This window comes from Pyrus communis, chromosome 1 (genome assembly GCF_041283825.1).
Source record: "Pyrus communis isolate YQ-2024b chromosome 1, ASM4128382v1, whole genome shotgun sequence".
NCBI classification, from domain to species: Eukaryota; Viridiplantae; Streptophyta; class Magnoliopsida; order Rosales; family Rosaceae; genus Pyrus; species Pyrus communis.
This window is the reverse complement of record NC_142565.1, coordinates 24,484,150-24,503,091: the sequence shown is the minus strand read 5'-3', so window position 1 is coordinate 24,503,091 and position 18,942 is coordinate 24,484,150. Positions and strand designations below refer to the sequence as shown.

General features: G+C 40.8%; 1 non-coding gene across 1 annotated transcript; it reads right to left on the bottom strand.

The window, feature by feature from the left end:
• Positions 1 to 4,681: 4,681 nt before the first annotated feature.
• TRNAD-GUC (transfer RNA aspartic acid (anticodon GUC)) lies at positions 4,682 to 4,753 on the bottom strand. The gene has a single exon. It is a non-coding gene; the product is annotated as a tRNA-Asp (tRNA).
• Between the last annotated feature and the right edge of the window lie 14,189 nt (positions 4,754 to 18,942).

Genomic DNA, 18,942 nt, shown 5'->3' with positions numbered 1-18,942 from the left:
CTGTGGCCAAGTCCAATTTGGCCAGGAAAAGCTTCAAATCGCCACGAACTCACCGGAACCCAAGAATTTAGGTGTTCTTGATTTGTCCTCAAATCAACTTCGACGCTCCAACCAATGATTGGGCATTGTTCCTGAGCTCAAATGAGGGCTATTGGTGGTGACAATTGAAAGAAATCATTGCAGGAATGGCAGATTCGCCGCCGTGCACCCCTCGGAGCTGACGTGGGTGTTCTTGTGAAACTAAGGTCAAAAACCAGTCAATCATGGGTGGAAATTGAAGAAGAATGGCCGGTGAGAAGTTCCCAGGTGGTGAATGGCTACAATTTGGAGGAAAAATGGACGAAAAACCGTCAGAATGGCTACGAAACGAGTCGGGTCGGCGGGGAGGAACCGGGTCAAGGGTAATCCGGTGCTCCCTCACTTTCTCCTTTTTCTTCCTTTCTTCTCTTTCCCATTGGCCACTCACCCTCACCTCTCTCTCCATTCGTCCTCACCTCTCTCTCATTTCTCTCCTTTATTTTCCATCTCCACCGACCATCTCTCCTTCCATTCAATCTCAGCCATACACGTGGCTTTCCGAATTTAGCTTCAAAAATCTTGAGCCTTCCTGAAAATAATTAATTAACCATTTTGTCCTGGACTTCGTTCATTAATAACTCCAAATTGTGTTATGTTTGCACCTACGCATTCATAGCGATGAGTACTACGAGGATACGCCAAGAAAATGAGTCTTACATGACATGACATGATAGTCAACGAAAGTCAACCTCCTCACCTTGAAGGGCAATTTTGTCCTTTCACTCTTCTAAAATTAATAAAATTGTAAAAGTAGGGATGAGTTATCACACTGAAAGCACTACTGCAGTGCAATGATCCTTTATCTAAGCAATGACGCCCTCATGTGCAAGATATTCACCACCACTTTACAAGGCAAGGCACAAGTTTGGTTCCACACCTTACGACCACAATCCATCCAGAATTCCAACAAACTTTGTTTGGTTTTTACCAAAGAATATTCTTCCTATCACTCAATCAAGAAGAAGTCTGACCACTTGTTCAACGACAAGAAGAACCCAAAGGAGTCGCTCCGTGACTATGTGAAGAGGTTCAAAGCAGAGAAGGCAAAGATAGTCAATTGCAATGACTCGATAGCTAGTGCAGCCTTCCAAAAAAGAGTCCTAACAGACCACCTGCTATTTGGAGAATTGATTATGAAAGAAGATCTAACTTTAGCAGGCTTATTCACTCTAGCAGAGAAGCTTCCACTTTGGGACGAGGCTCGGAGAGCAGACAAGGCACCCGAATAGCCTCGAAGAGAATCGGCAGTAGCTCATAAGAAGGTGGATGGGAAGCAATATAGCAACAAAAGCAGGCAGGAGGCCAAGCATAGGGACCGATCCTTAACTAAAGGAGGCCCAGCACCTAAAAACTATTCTAAGTTCTCTATCCTGATCTACCAAATCCTCCGTGACATCAAGAGCGAACCATGGTTCAAGCTGCCGAAGCCATCAAAGGGAAATACCTCTGAGTTGGACCACACCAAGTACTGCGCATTCCATCAAGGTCCCGGTCACACATTTGACGACTATTACACTTGGAGGAACTACCTCTAGAAACTGGTGAAAGAAGGCAAGGTTGATAGATACTTGGACAACCTAGTTGGGCAACCTAGAAGGAACGCAGGTGCCGACAAAGAGTTGCCAACGAAGACAACTCGGATCAATGGCATCTTCGCCGAATCCGAGCACTTGGAGGTAACCAACAACTCCAAGAAGAGGAAGATCTAGTAGGCTCTACTAGTCTCTCAAGTCCATGCAGTCAACACCTAACCTGGATCCATCATTGGCTTCACCGAGCAGGATGACGAAGGCGTTGACTTCCCACACGACAATGCACTAGTGATATTTGTCCAACTAGCCCACGCTATAGTCAACAGAACGATTATTGAGAACGAAAGTGCAGTCAACCTACTTCAGCTCTTAGTAATTTAGAAGATGGGCTTGGAAAGCACAATCATACATTGAGCGGAGATACTCACCAGATTCAACGGACATTCCTCGACTGCCATCGGCAATATTACACTTGACGTGAGAACAGAGCCAGTTGCCTCAAAGAAGATATTCACGATAGTAAGCGACCTGTCTCCCTACAAAGGGATTTTAGGGTGTGATAGAAGCATATTCATGCGACTTAAATGGCTTGTTCTCGTGCATTTACGTTATGTTTCTTTAGTTATTTTAGTCCTTTATGCTTCTTTTGTGTGTTTTCAGGTTCTAAGGGCTTAGGGAGCAAGAAAGTGCATTTTGAGGCTATTTGGAGCATTTTTGTGCATGGTTGGATAGCTTAATCATGGAGCAAAGAGGATGGACGAAATTGAAGCCTTGTATGCTCTTTGGGGACATCAAACAAAGGGCCTAGCCCAAATCAAACAAATCCTTTGAGCCATGGAAAACCTCTAGCCCAATCAAACACATTATGCCATACAAACCAACCTATTTTAGGCCCATTCTATGTACTTAAACCCTAGCCCTTTAAACTAGTTCATTTATCACTTATCAAACCATTCACTTATCACTCACCACATATCATTCATTTATCACTTAACATATCATTCATTTATCACTTATCACAACAACAACCTAAAACACATGCACATGCACCACTAATCCCTTCACTTTCATGCCATCATTTCTCACCACACCCCTTTGCCGTGCAACACACATCAACACATTCCAGCTTTTCTCCTTCTCTTTGCAGCCACAAGTCACATGCATTCACACATAATCATTCACCCTATCCATCTTACATTCCACAAACAATGTCACATGCAAAACAACAATCATTCACACACAAAACAACACCATTCACCCTTGCCGTGGCCTTCACTCACATTTCCAGCTTTCCACCTTGCATTTCCACATGCATTCACTTCATCATTACACACCACTCATTCTCTAATTCCACATGCACATTCAATCATTCACTCAAGCACCCTTGTGCCATGTTTCCCCCTTTGTTCCCACCCATCACATGCATCATCATCAAACAAACACTCAATGTCGTGACCTACAAACACATGCATCCTGAAATCCTTTGCCGTGGCCTTCATTCCCATTTCCAACATCTTCACATGCATTTCCAGCTTTCACATGTCTTCACATTCATTTCCAAACAACAATCATTTCAAATGCCATGCATTCACATGTATTTTCAGCACCTACACACCTCACACACATGCAATTTCAGCACCAACAAGCATCAATGCCGTGTACCCCATATGCATTTCCAGCTTTCACATGCTTTCCTAACTAATTTCCATCATTAATTAGCCACTTGCATCTTAAACAAACAGCCCTATGTTCCCTCCACTACTCCTATAAATACCCTAGCATTCATTCATTCACTCCCCATTCAATTAGCATCTCATTTTCATACACAACACACCACAAACACTTCCATCTTCTCCCTAGCCGTGAGTCTCTCCATTTTCTGCACCATTCCCTTCCCTTTCTCCTCCATTTCTTCCATTTCCATAATCCCCCAATCCATTCAACACACCAACAACATCCCTTAGTCCTTGTGCTACAACGAAGACGAAGAGAAGAAGGCCTAAACGTTCATACAATTCACGTTTGAGTTGTTGGAATGTTTACGCGTTTCTTTGATTTCAATGTTTAAATTCAATTCTCTTTGTTTTGTAATGGAAGAGAAGAGTGCCTAAACGTTCATACAATTCAAGTTTGAGTTGTTGGAATGTTTAGGTGTTTCTTTGATTTCAAAGTTATGAGGAACTAAACCCTTTTTGGCTAGGGGTGATTTCAATACCATGTTTATTTATGTGATATGAATTGATGAATTCCGGTTATGAACTCTTGATTCGTGAATGCAATTGGCTTAACTATTTGATGATTAACTTATTTGTGTTTGTTGATTGAGGGTCGACACTTAATTAGCATGCATGAATATGTGGCTAAAGTTTAAGAAGGTTTCACATAATCGTTACTAACTTATACTTGAAAGTAGTGAAGGTCGCTTGTCACGATCGCGTTAAGTTTAATTCTTAGCATGAGTAACATGATGTCATAGTTGCAAATGCTTTGTCAATGCTTATGGTTTTCATTATTCTTAATGATCTTCGATTGTATCTCTATTATGATGACATGTAGGGAACTTTTGAGAATGTTTTGGGTTGTCGAATGATGCCATCCAATCCAATAATATAAGGAAAATCTAAGGGTTAACTAGTGATGTCACGGTTAATTTGGGGCATTGTCGTTCATAATTCAATGAAGGAATAACTGGAAATTGATTCATATGCATAAATATCATGTGTAGAGAAAGAACCCTTAGCTAGCTTCCCATCCATTCATTTCCGTCAAATCCATATTTACAATTTGTTTTGTTTCCAAGTATTCATTTTAGTTTAAATTCGTCCAAATCCAATTCCCCCCCCCCTATTTCGTTGAAGTCTTAGTCTTAATCTTTCTTATTTTTAGTTTTGCTTTCTTCGAGCATTAAATAGTGTTTTATATTGTGTTTTTATGTTTTTAAGTCAATTTAGAAGGTTTTAGCAAGCCCTCCTAATCCCCGGTCTAGAACGATCCCTCACTTATCCATTCTACTACAATTGTCAAACGAGGGTTTAATTTGAGTGTCAAGTAATTCTCGCATCAAATTTTGGCGCCGTTGCCGGGGATCGAACCCGGGTCACCCGCGTGACAGGCGGGAATACTTACCACTATACTACAACTGTCAAACGAGGGTTTAATTTGAGTGTAGTGATGGTTGTTTCCAGGGCGTCCTCGTTCAATTCTTCAAGGTATACCTGCGCCAAAGAATCGATAACATCAATGGAAAAACAAGAATGGTCATCAACGGGATATCTCATAGTTTCAGAAATATTAAAATCAATCACTTCCCCATCGAATTCCATTGTCAAGGTGCCTTTGTATACATCAATCTTCGTTCGGGCCGTCTTCATGAATGGCCTACCAAGGAGAATCGGCAAAGATGTAGAATGGGCTGAATCCTCCATGTCTAGGATGTAGAAATCAGCCGGAAAAATTAAATGGTTCACCTGCACAAGCACATCTTCCAAAACTCCTTTTGGATACGCGTTAGAACGATCGGCCAATTGTATAATTACACCATCTTTTTTTAATTCACCCAAATTCATAGATGCATAAATAGAATAAGGCATGACATTTATGGATGCACCTAAATCAAGCATGGCATGTTCAAAACGATTATGTCCAATCACACAAGGAATCGTGAAACTACCGGGGTCTTTGCACTTGGTAGGCAGTTTACGTTGCAAAACAGCGGACACATTCTCGCTTACCTTCACTACCTCTTTGTTTGCCCTTCTTCTCTTTGTATTGCATAGGTCCTTGAGGAATTTAGCATACTTTGGAACCTGTTTGATTGCATCGAGAAGCGGTATGTTCACTTGCACCTTCCGGAACGTTTCAAGAATGTCCTTCTCGCTTTCTTCCTTTTTTTCTTGCATGAACCTGCGAGGAAAAGGTACATTGGGCAGATTAGGACGTGAAGTACATGAATTTGAACTTAAATTACCTGATTTGGCCGAGTTAGGGTGATCTGCCTCAGGTTGTGTCGTCTCTTCATCTACTTTCTGGGTAGATTTGGGATTGTTTGGCTCGGTCCCAACTTCTTTTCCACCCCTTAGGGTGATGGCCTTGGCGGATTCGAATCCTCCCTTTGGATTGACTGTGGTTGAGCTAGGAAGCTTTCCTTGCTCTCTAATTTGTCCAAGGAACTCAGAAATCTGCCCTATTTGTTTCTTCATATCCATCATCTCCTTCTCGTTATTTTCTATCCGGTTGTTTTGATTTTGCAACCCCTGCGAAATAGAGGTTAGTAATTGCATAGCTTGATTACTTTCCAAAGACGTACCTGAATGAGATGATGCCGAAGGTTGTTGGGGTTGTTGGGGTTGTTGGGGTGCATACGGCTTGGAATAAAAACCAGGGGGGTTTGGCCTAAATCCTCCTTGTTGGGCAGCTTGTTGTGGCTCCCTCCATTTGAAGTTTGGATGGTCTCTCCAACCTGGATTATATGTGTTAGAATATGGATCGTTCCTTGGTTGGTTTTGATTCCCATAGCCCATGGCATTGGCAGATTCCCACCCACCATTCTCGATTAGTTGAGGGCACTTGTCGGATGGATGCCCTTGAATTGAGCACACGCCACAAACTTGGTGTTCTTGTGCTTTTGGACCAATCACAACCTGAGAAACAAGAGAAGTAAGATTAGCAAGTTGTGATTGAATTTCAGAAATAGCACTCACCTCATTTACACTTTGTTGCCGTGGTGCTTCCCTTTGGCCCACTCCTTCATATTGTTGGGCGTTGAGCGCTCGGTTGGCTATGAGATTCTTGGCATCCCTTGGTGTTTTGTCCACCAATGCTCCTCCCGCTGATGCATCAAGCATTTGACGTTCGATAGGAAGGAGGCCCTCATAGAAATATTGAAGGAGAAGTTCCTCCTTCATTTGATGTTGAGGACATGAAGCTACAAGGCCCTTGAAGCGCTCATAATAAGCCGGGAATGTCTCACCATGATTCTGTTGAATACCACTAATTTTCTTCCGTAGGAGAATCACTCTCGAAGTAGGGAATAATTTCTCCAAGAAAGCACACTTCATACTCTCCCACGAAGTCACAGTTCCCGGGGCTAGTTCATAGAGCCAATCTTTGGCCTTGTCCATAAGTGAAAATGGAAAGGCCTTCATCTTCAATATACTCCCATCCACATTGACGGGGGTCATGCTCGAACAAACCACCTCGAACTCCTTCAAGTGTTTGTTGGGGTCTTCCATAGACAAGCCATGGAACTTCGGAATATGGTGTAACAAACTGGATTTGAGTTCAAATTCATCGGTCTTGCCTTGGGCAGCCGCGGGGTATTGAATGCAAAGAGGGTCTGCATTGGCCAAACCCGAGGCCGAAAGCTCCTTGATGGTTCTATTATCTGCTGCCATGGCTTGTTCTTCTTCAAAAATCTGATCCGTGGGCTTTTCTTCTACACCTACCGCGTCTTCTTCAAGCCCAGGTTGTGGTGGAGGTTGTGGTGGCTCTTGTTGACTCCTCGTTCTCCTCAAAGTGCGTTCAAAATCACCGTCAAAGTCGGAGATGTTCTCTATAATAGGCCGAGAGCTACGAGTCATACACAGTACCTAAAAAAAACAAGGAAACAAACAAACTAAGAATCTGAAATAAGAATGCACGAAAAACAAAAAAATTATAAAAATAAAGACAAGGGATTAGCAACTTTGCTAATCCCCGGCAACGGCGCCAAAATTTGATGCGAGAATTACTTGACACTCAAATTAAACCCTCGTTTGACAATTGTAGTAGAATGGATAAGTGAGGGATCGTTCTAGACCGGGGATTAGGAGGGCTTGCTAAAACCTTCTAAATTGACTTAAAAACATAAAAACACAATATAAAACACTATTTAATGCTCGAAGAAAGCAAAACTAAAAATAAGAAAGATTAAGACTAAGACTTCAATGAAATAGGGGGGGGGGGGAATTGGATTTGGACGAATTTAAACTAAAATGAATACTTGGAAACAAAACAAATTGTAAATATGGATTTGACGGAAATGAATGGATGGGAAGCTAGCTAAGGGTTCTTTCTCTACACATGATATTTATGCATATGAATCAATTTCCAGTTATTCCTTCATTGAATTATGAACGACAATGCCCCAAATTAACCGTGACATCACTAGTTAACCCTTAGATTTTCCTTATATTATTGGATTGGATGGCATCATTCGACAACCCAAAACATTCTCAAAAGTTCCCTACATGTCATCATAATAGAGATACAATCGAAGATCATTAAGAATAATGAAAACCATAAGCATTGACAAAGCATTTGCAACTATGACATCATGTTACTCATGCTAAGAATTAAACTTAACGCGATCGTGACAAGCGACCTTCACTACTTTCAAGTATAAGTTAGTAACGATTATGTGAAACCTTCTTAAACTTTAGCCACATATTCATGCATGCTAATTAAGTGTCGACCCTCAATCAACAAACACAAATAAGTTAATCATCAAATAGTTAAGCCAATTGCATTCACGAATCAAGAGTTCATAACCGGAATTCATCAATTCATATCACATAAATAAACATGGTATTGAAATCACCCCTAGCCAAAAAGGGTTTAGTTCCTCATAACTTTGAAATCAAAGAAACACCTAAACATTCCAACAACTCAAACTTGAATTGTATGAACGTTTAGGCACTCTTCTCTTCCATTACAAAACAAAGAGAATTGAATTTAAACATTGAAATCAAAGAAACGCGTAAACATTCCAACAACTCAAACGTGAATTGTATGAACGTTTAGGCCTTCTTCTCTTCGTCTTCGTTGTAGCACAAGGACTAAGGGATGTTGTTGGTGTGTTGAATGGATTGGGGGATTATGGAAATGGAAGAAATGGAGGAGAAAGGGAAGGGAATGGTGCAGAAAATGGAGAGACTCACGGCTAGGGAGAAGATGGAAGTGTTTGTGGTGTGTTGTGTATGAAAATGAGATGCTAATTGAATGGGGAGTGAATGAATGAATGCTAGGGTATTTATAGGAGTAGTGGAGGGAACATAGGGCTGTTTGTTTAAGATGCAAGTGGCTAATTAATGATGGAAATTAGTTAGGAAAGCATGTGAAAGCTGGAAATGCATATGGGGTACACGGCATTGATGCTTGTTGGTGCTGAAATTGCATGTGTGTGAGGTGTGTAGGTGCTGAAAATACATGTGAATGCATGGCATTTGAAATGATTGTTGTTTGGAAATGAATGTGAAGACATGTGAAAGCTGGAAATGCATGTGAAGATGTTGGAAATGGGAATGAAGGCCACGACAAAGGAGGAGGAATTCTTTGCAATGGGTTCTAGAGAAGAAATAATTGAGGTTGTGGCAGCCCTTGAGTCATTGCCACAACAATATGGTAAGGTTCCACTCTCACTTTCAAATTCAGTTTCCACTAAGATGCTACCTTCTGTTGTTCAGGCACCATCGCTTGAACTTAAGCCGTTGCCGGACCATTTGAAGTATGTGTTTTTGGGAGAAGGCGAAACATTGCCCGTCATCATTTCATCAAGTCTCACGGTAATGGAGGAGGAGAAGCTTGTGAGGGTGCTGCGAGAGCACAAAACGGCCATAGGGTGGACTTTGGCCGACATTAAAGGAATAAGCCCTACCACATGCATGCACCGTATACTTCTTGAGGAGGGGACTAAGCCATCCCGAGAGGCTCAACGCCGTCTCAACCCTCCGATGATGGAAGTGGTGAAGAAGGAAATAATCAAGCTTTTGGATTGCGGAGTGATCTACCCTATCTCCGATAGCCGTTGGGTCTCTCCAGTTCAAGTCGTTCCCAAGAAGTCCGGAGTAACTGTTATCAAGAATGATGAGAATGAGCTCGTGCCTACACGCATTCAGACTGGATGGCGAGTATGTATCGATTACCGGAAGCTAAATGCCATGACTAGGAAAGATCACTTTCCTTTGCCATTCATCGACCAGATGCTCGAAAGGTTAGCCGGTCATGCTTTTTACTGTTTTCTTGATGGATACTCTGGATATAACCAAATTGTGATAGCCCCGGATGATCAAGAGAAGACCACATTCACATGTCCCTTTGGAACATTTGCTTATCGTCGCATGCCATTTGGCTTATGCAACGCACCGGCCACTTTCCAAAGGTGTATGGTAAGTATATTTTCCGATTTTGTTGAAAAGATCATTGAGGTTTTCATGGATGATTTCAGTGTATTTGGGAGTTCATTTGATAATTGCTTGGATAATCTGACCTTAATTTTGAAACGATGTGTTGAAACTAACCTTGTCTTGAATTGGGAGAAATGTCACTTTATGGTGAAACAAGGTATAGTTTTAGGACATATTGTTTCAGAAAAAGGAATTGAAGTAGATAAATCGAAAATAGACCTTGTACGTCACTTACCCTCTCCTACTTCGGTTAGAGAGGTACGTTCGTTTCTTGGCCATGCAGGGTTCTATAGGCGTTTTATCAAGGACTTCTCCAAGATGTCCAACCCTCTTTGCCGATTGCTTCAAAAAGATGTGCCATTCAAGTTTGATGAAGAGTGTAATTCGGCATTTAACCAACTCAAGGAGAAGCTAGTCTCGGCCCCCATTATTGTACCTCCAGATTGGAGCCTTCCGTTCGAGCTCATGTGCGATGCATCCGACTATGCATTAGGAGCTGTTCTAGGACAAAGAAGAGACAAGCGGCCGCATGTCATATACTATGCCTCTCGGACTCTCAATGATGCCCAATTGAACTACTCCACGACGGAAAAAGAACTTCTAGCTGTGGTTTTTGCTTTAGATAAATTTCGTTCATATTTAATTGGTACTAAAGTAATCGTTTATTCTGATCATGCAGCTTTAAGGTACTTGCTCACGAAAAAGGAAGCAAAGCCGAGGCTTATCCGTTGGATTCTTCTTCTTCAAGAATTTAATATTGAAATCCGGGATAAGAAAGGAAGCGAGAATGTAGTGGCTGACCATTTAAGCCGAATGATCCACGAGGAGCATGAACATGCCGTACCTATCCCTGAAACTTTTCCCGATGAGCAGCTGCTATCCATTGAGGTAAGTGAACCATGGTATGCAGATTTAGTGAATTACTTGGTGGCTAAACAATTTCCAAATGAACTAAACAAGCACCAACGTGATAAGCTTAAAAATGATGCACGTTTCTATGTTTGGGATGACCCTTATTTGTGGAAGTATTGCCCAGATCAAATTGTACGTAGATGTGTGCATGATTCTGAATTTCACTCAATTCTAAGCTTTTGTCACACATATGCATGTGGTGGTCATTTTGGCACACAACGCACTGCCCTCAAGGTTCTAGAGTGTGGTTTTTATTGGCCGACTATATTTAGGGATGCTAGAACCTTTTGTATGTCTTGTGATCGTTGCCAACGAATGGGTAACATAGGTACCAAGGACCAAATGCCGCAAACCCCTGTCTTTAATGTTGAAATTTTTGATGTTTGGGGCATTGATTTCATGGGCCCTTTCCCTCCATCTTATGGTTTCACTTATATCTTGCTAGCCGTTGATTATGTTTCTAAATGGGTGGAAGCAAAAGCCACCCGTACTAACGATTCTAAGGTGGTTGCAGATTTCGTGAAAACTAACATTTTTGCTAGGTTTGGAATGCCGAGAGTAATCATAAGTGATGGAGGGTCTCACTTTTGCAATCGGACCATTGAGGCGTTGCTAAGAAAGTACCATGTCAACCATAAGGTCTCCACACCTTACCATCCTCAAACAAATGGCCAAGCCGAGGTGTCTAACCGAGAAATCAAACAAATTTTGGAGAAGACCGTTGGACCAACAAGGAGGGATTGGAGCTTACGTTTAGATGATGCACTGTGGGCATATCGTACGGCATACAAAACACCCATTGGGATGTCACCTTTTCGGCTCGTCTATGGTAAGCCATGTCATTTGCCCGTAGAGTTAGAGCACAAGGCACATTGGGCCGTGAAGACTTTCAACATGGACAAAGATGCAGCGGGAGTTCATAGGAAGCTCCAATTGAATGAACTTGAGGAGATTCGGAATGAAGCCTATGAGAATGCCCGGATGTACAAAGCCAAGACCAAAGCATTCCATGATAAAATGATTCGAACCAAGACCTTCACAGTTGGGCAGAAAGTGTTACTTTTCAACTCTCGCCTACGTTTGTTTCCTGGTAAGTTGCGTTCTAAATGGATTGGCCCGTTTGTTGTTACTAACGTTTTACCTTATGGTGCAGTCCACATAAAAAGCTTAAGGAATGGCGTAGAATTCAAGGTGAACGGGCATCGGTTGAAGCCATATTACGAGCATGGTGTGGGGCAAGTGGTGGAAGACATTCCTTTCCATTCCGTGGGCTCAAATGAAGATTAAAAGAGGGTACTCGTCCGGCTGAAAGACGTAAAAGAAAGCGCTACTTGGGAGGCAACCCATGCATCCGAATAGAGAAGAACTTGGAAACCCCTTTAAGAGACTTATTTTTATTCCTTTCTTTTTCTTTACTGCCTTTACTTTGCTTTCTTTCTCGTATTTGTTTATTTGCTTGCTCTGTTGTGACTTTCTGCTTAAAACATTGAGGACAAAGTTTGATTTAAGTGTGGGGGGGTAAACAATTAGTATTTGCATGAATTTCGTGGGATTTATTCACCTCTCACTTAGAATGTTGTTTCTTGCTGTTTTAAGCGTTTTTATAGTGTCTTGGTATGTTTTATAGTGTCTTGGTATAAAACTCCGAAAATTTGATAAAAAAAAAAATAAAAAAAAAAATAAAAATTTCTTTTGAAAAACCCAAAAATATGTGTTTTTAGAGTCATTTGAGTCATTTTGGTGTTTGTTTGTGTCTTAGCGCTACTTGGGAGGCAACCCATGCATTCAACAAAGGAAGACTTAGAAAGCACTCAAATTCCAGATTCCTAAAAACTCTTCTCTTTGTTGATATTTCGTTTCTGCCTTGTTAGGTTGTTTAGTTGTTATTGTTTGTTTGTTTATTAATTGTGGGAGTCTATGATTGTAACATTGAGAAAATGATTGGTTTATTGATAGGCACTGCTAAACAAAGAAAGATGGAGCCTTCACAAAGGGCGTTTACTTGAAGCCCCACTACTGGGCAAAACTCTAGGAGCAGGAGGCATCGGAGCGGAAGGCATCGGAGCGGAAGGCATCGGAGCGGAAGGTATCGGAGCGGGAGGCATCAAAGAAGAGGCCTCAATACTTGGCCAAACGCTGGATGAGCCCGGAAAAATGTGCCTCTGGAAGTAAGCCGCAAGCCTTTGACGGTCAGTTTGACGGTCACTTTGCATCCGACCATTGGATTCTTGTAGCTCATCAAGCTTCCTCTTCATACCCGTCGAATAGTTGTTGGCAAGCACGTGCAAACTTCTATTCTCGTACTTAAGGAGTTTGATCTCCTGCTTGAGACTTTCCACCTCTGCCATCAATGATTCCACCTGACGGGAGCGGGCAAGCAGGCGTTGGCCCATATTGGACACAGAGCTCGCACACTGAACACTAAGTGCGAGGGATTCTTGAACGGCCAACTCATCGGACCGTCCTGACAGCAGCCTACTATCTTTTGGAGTGAGGAGGTTCCTAGCTACTATTGTAGCTGTTGTGGCGTCCTGCATCACGGAGTCTTCACCTGTGAGAGGACCGTTAGAAGAAAAGAAAGAAGGGCGCCATACGTTACCTTGACGCGGCGCGCCCGTATCACTGCTAAGGCTCAATTCCAAGCTAAGGTTCGATGAGTTTGCCATTTTCAAAAGTGTTCAAAGAGAAGGGGAGGATGAAGTTAAAATTGGCCGGAGACGATGTTCAAGAATGGGAAATCTTCAGAGTGTGTTTGTTGTGGTGATCGATAGCTCAATAAAAAAGCCAAGGCGACGCGTCCACCAATTCAAAAAGCCAGAATTTCCGGCGTAATTTAGGCGACGCTTTCTCGGCTTTTCAGAAGGCGCGTTCAACTTTGTCAAAAGATTTCTTCTTTTCAGACAACACGTGGAGGCCATCATCGCAACTACACATCTTTAGCCGACAAGCGCAAAATTCGGCGATGCTTTCTCAGCTTTTCAGAAGACGCGTGCAGCTTTGTCAAAAGGAGCCGCATCTGCACTACCACGTGTCGTTCAGAAAGCGAAGGGGCGTCGTTCAGAAATCGAAGAGGCGTGTTCAGAGATCGAAGAGGCGCCATTATTTCAAAAAGCCGGATTTGCGGGATCAAAACGTTTGTCGACAAAGGTAAAAAGTACCACCACTTGATATTATCTCTATATATGTCGACCTTCGTCTTTTATGGCAGGGCAAACCTGAAGAAAATGCCCAACTCTCCCTCACCTCTGAGGGCGCACTCCCAGCAAAGCCTTTCGAAATACTCAATTCTTTCTTCTTCCCCAAAGATGATACCAGATGCCTGGAGTACAGATGACCCAGGAGGAAACAGCACAACAAATACATGTGCTGATTCATTCACCGCTTCTTCAAAAGCAAAGGTATCTCATATCATCAAGGTCAAAAGCAAAAGTATCTCATATCATGCTCTTTCCCTGTCTTTTTCTTTGTCCTTGTTCTTACTCGCATGGCAAAGTAAAAGAAGCAATCAGCCGGCACTTGGAGTCAGTCTTCCGATCTGGAGCCAACTGCCTGGAATCTATTCCTGATTGCTTACCTAGCGTTGCTCTCGAGTAGTCATCTTCAACGGTTGATACACTTCCAGAGAAGGGACCACTCCTGCAAAGATTGAACAAAGAAACAGATAAAAGGGGAAAGCTCAGACCTCCGGGGGAGACCAAAAGAATCTTGCTGCCCAGTTCAAGAGTAGCACAAAGGAAAATCAACGATGGGAGGCAACCAGTTCGAGAGTAAGCCTGTGGAATCAACAACATCAAGCCTCAATGAAATCAACAAGGAGAAGATGGAATTTACATTCCACAACCAGATTTGCGTCTCTAAACTCTTCTCTTTGTTAATTACAATCTGCCATGTTTAGTATGTTTAAGTGCTTTTTGTGTATTTACTTATGCTTTGTGTGAATCTATGCTTAAAACATTGAGGACAATGTTTGATTTAAGTGTGGGGGGGTAAACAATTCGTATTTGATGCAAATTCGTGGGATTTTATCACCTATCACTTCACATGTTGTTTCTCACTGTTTTAAAACTGTTTTAGTGTGTTTTGTCTTAAAAATTCGAAAATCCCATAAAAATTTAAAAAAATTGTTTTGAAAAACCCAAAAAGAGTTGTTTTAAAGTTGTTTTTGTGTGTGTGTTTGTGTCTTAGGATACCTTCCAACACAATGATAAGGATTTGGTTTGTAATTGCATGACTGTTAAAAAGAGTTATAAACATAGAGAAAAGTTTGATTTACTCTTGGTATATGCTTGGTTATGGTTATAATGTATGACTTCACATGCAATCATAAAAGAAAATTTAGTTTTTGTAACATGCCTGAAGGAAGGAACTCAAACAAAGGCTACAACCCTGAGAGACTTGAGCCTATAACGTTCTTTGGAGAGTATAATCTGTGATTTCTTGTGTTCTAAAGTCGTTGCATGATCTCATTATTCCTTGCTTGGTTACTACTTAGAATGCAATTGTATCATGATAGAACTAAATGCTAGAACTTATATCTGTTTCATTCAAAGCATGATATTGATTGCATAACATACAATAAGATGAAGTTGTTAGTCAAGCCAAAGCCAAAAAGCCTATCCCTTTTCACATGTATTGTAGGATTACCCCTTTTGAGCCTTTTCAAGCTTATTTTCTTTGTTAACCCCTTGTTCTTAAAGGATAGTGAAGCATGACTTAGAATGAACTCCTTTTGATCAATATACTGCAGAAAATAAGTGTGGGGGAAGATAATAGGGCACGGCCAAAGAATGAAATAAAGAAAAAAATTGTTGAAAAAAAAAAAAAAAAAAAAAAAAAAAAAAAAGTTGAAAAATAAGTGAGAATGATCTCACAAGCATTGGTTATTGAAACTAGGGTCCAAAAGAGTGAATTTGACCCTAGTTATTGCTTGAATCTTCCCTTGTGTTTAAAAGTTGATTTCTGCCATTAAAAGTGAGTTTAAGTGTCAATTTCATTACTTCGCTTTCTATTACCTTTGTTTCACTTTACCTTTCTTTGTTAAACCATTACCCTTAGCCCCGTTACAACCCTCAACTTCTATCTTGATGTTATGTATTCAATATGTGGAGTTTGGAATTGATATGAGCTTATGGAATCACTGGTTCTCATTCTAAGTAGTAGCATTCCATTCATGAGATCATATACATGTTAATAATTCCAGAAAATGCTTTCCTTGTTATAACATATGTGAGTGTTCGTCTACATGTTTACATCAATCTTCTCACATATACCTAGTGTAGGGAGTGTAGTCAGAAAATCTGTGTGAAAAACGAGTGCATATCTTGTAAGGATTTGAGGAAATTCTCTAAGGCATGTTACTACATTCAAATCATGGTTTTAAATGCTTAAATTGTGAACTAGTATGTGGTGACTATGATTAAGAATGTACTTAAGTGTAAAGATGGCTAAAATCTGTGGGAATAATGATTTTTAACTTGTCATGTGCATTGGAAATCCGTGACACGATTGTTGGAAGGTGTAGGTGGTGTTTTGTTCGTTTTGTCTAGTTTCGTGTTCTTTTGTTGTTTTGTTTTGTTTTTCTGTTTTGCTCGAGGACTAGCAAAAGCTAAGTGTGGGGGTATTTGATAGGAGCATATTCATGCGACTTAAATGGCTTGTTCTCGTGCATTTACGTTATGTTTCTTTAGTTATTTTAGTCCTTTATGCTTCTTTTGTGTGTTTTCAGGTTCTAAGGGCTTAGGGAGCAAGAAAGTGCATTTTGAGGCTATTTGGAGCATTTTTGTGCATGGTTGGATAGCTTAATCATGGAGCAAAGAGGATGGACGAAATTGAAGCCTTGTATGCTCTTTGGGGACATCAAACAAAGGGCCTAGCCCAAATCAAACAAATCCTTTGAGCCATGGAAAACCTCTAGCCCAATCAAACACATTATGCCATACAAACCAACCTATTTTAGGCCCATTCTATGTACTTAAACCCTAGCCCTTTAAACTAGTTCATTTATCACTTATCAAACCATTCACTTATCACTCACCACATATCATTCATTTATCACTTAACATATCATTCATTTATCACTTATCACAACAACAACCTAAAACACATGCACATGCACCACTAATCCCTTCACTTTCATGCCATCATTTCTCACCACACCCCTTTGCCGTGCAACACACATCAACACATTCCAGCTTTTCTCCTTCTCTTTGCAGCCACAAGTCACATGCATTCACACATAATCATTCACCCTATCCATCTTACATTCCACAAACAATGTCACATGCAAAACAACAATCATTCACACACAAAACAACACCATTCACCCTTGCCGTGGCCTTCACTCACATTTCCAGCTTTCCACCTTGCATTTCCACATGCATTCACTTCATCATTACACACCACTCATTCTCTAATTCCACATGCACATTCAATCATTCACTCAAGCACCCTTGTGCCATGTTTCCCCCTTTGTTCCCACCCATCACATGCATCATCATCAAACAAACACTCAATGCCGTGACCTACAAACACATGCATCCTGAAATCCTTTGCCGTGGCCTTCATTCCCATTTCCAACATCTTCACATGCATTTCCAGCTTTCACATGTCTTCACATTCATTTCCAAACAACAATCATTTCAAATGCCATGCATTCACATGTATTTTCAGCACCTACACACCTCACACACATGCAATTTCAGCACCAACAAGCATCAATGCCGTGTACCCCATATGCATTTCCAGCTTTCACATGCTTTCCTAACTAATTTCCATCATTAATTAGCCACTTGCATCTTAAACAAACAGCCCTATGTTCCCTCCACTACTCCTATAAATACCCTAGCATTCATTCATTCACTCCCCATTCAATTAGCATCTCATTTTCATACACAACACACCACAAACACTTCCATCTTCTCCCTAGCCGTGAGTCTCTCCATTTTCTGCACCATTCCCTTCCCTTTCTCCTCCATTTCTTCCATTTCCATAATCCCCCAATCCATTCAACACACCAACAACATCCCTTAGTCCTTGTGCTACAACGAAGACGAAGAGAAGAAGGCCTAAACGTTCATACAATTCACGTTTGAGTTGTTGGAATGTTTACGCGTTTCTTTGATTTCAATGTTTAAATTCAATTCTCTTTGTTTTGTAATGGAAGAGAAGAGTGCCTAAACGTTCATACAATTCAAGTTTGAGTTGTTGGAATGTTTAGGTGTTTCTTTGATTTCAAAGTTATGAGGAACTAAACCCTTTTTGGCTAGGGGTGATTTCAATACCATGTTTATTTATGTGATATGAATTGATGAATTCCGGTTATGAACTCTTGATTCGTGAATGCAATTGGCTTAATTATTTGATGATTAACTTATTTGTGTTTGTTGATTGAGGGTCGACACTTAATTAGCATGCATGAATATGTGGCTAAAGTTTAAGAAGGTTTCACATAATCGTTACTAACTTATACTTGAAAGTAGTGAAGGTCGCTTGTCACGATCGCGTTAAGTTTAATTCTTAGCATGAGTAACATGATGTCATAGTTGCAAATGCTTTGTCAATGCTTATGGTTTTCATTATTCTTAATGATCTTCGATTGTATCTCTATTATGATGACATGTAGGGAACTTTTGAGAATGTTTTGGGTTGTCGAATGATGCCATCCAATCCAATAATATAAGGAAAATCTAAGGGTTAACTAGTGATGTCACGGTTAATTTGGGGCATTGTCGTTCATAATTCAATGAAGGAATAACTGGAAATTGATTCATATGCATAAATATCATGTGTAGAGAAAGAACCCTTAGCTAGCTTCCCATCCATTCATTTCCGTCAAATCCATATTTACAATTTGTTTTGTTTCCAAGTATTCATTTTAGTTTAAATTCGTCCAAATCCAATTCCCCCCCCCCCTATTTCGTTGAAGTCTTAGTCTTAATCTTTCTTATTTTTAGTTTTGCTTTCTTCGAGCATTAAATAGTGTTTTATATTGTGTTTTTATGTTTTTAAGTCAATTTAGAAGGTTTTAGCAAGCCCTCCTAATCCCCGGTCTAGAACGATCCCTCACTTATCCATTCTACTACAATTGTCAAACGAGGGTTTAATTTGAGTGTCAAGTAATTCTCGCATCAGGGTGACCTTGGTTGATAAAGCTGGATGCCATAACCTCTGTCAAGTATCAAAAAATTCGATTTTATATCCCCAAAGGAAGAGTCAGAGAAATCAAATTTGATCAGGGCACATCTCGATGATGCACTGTG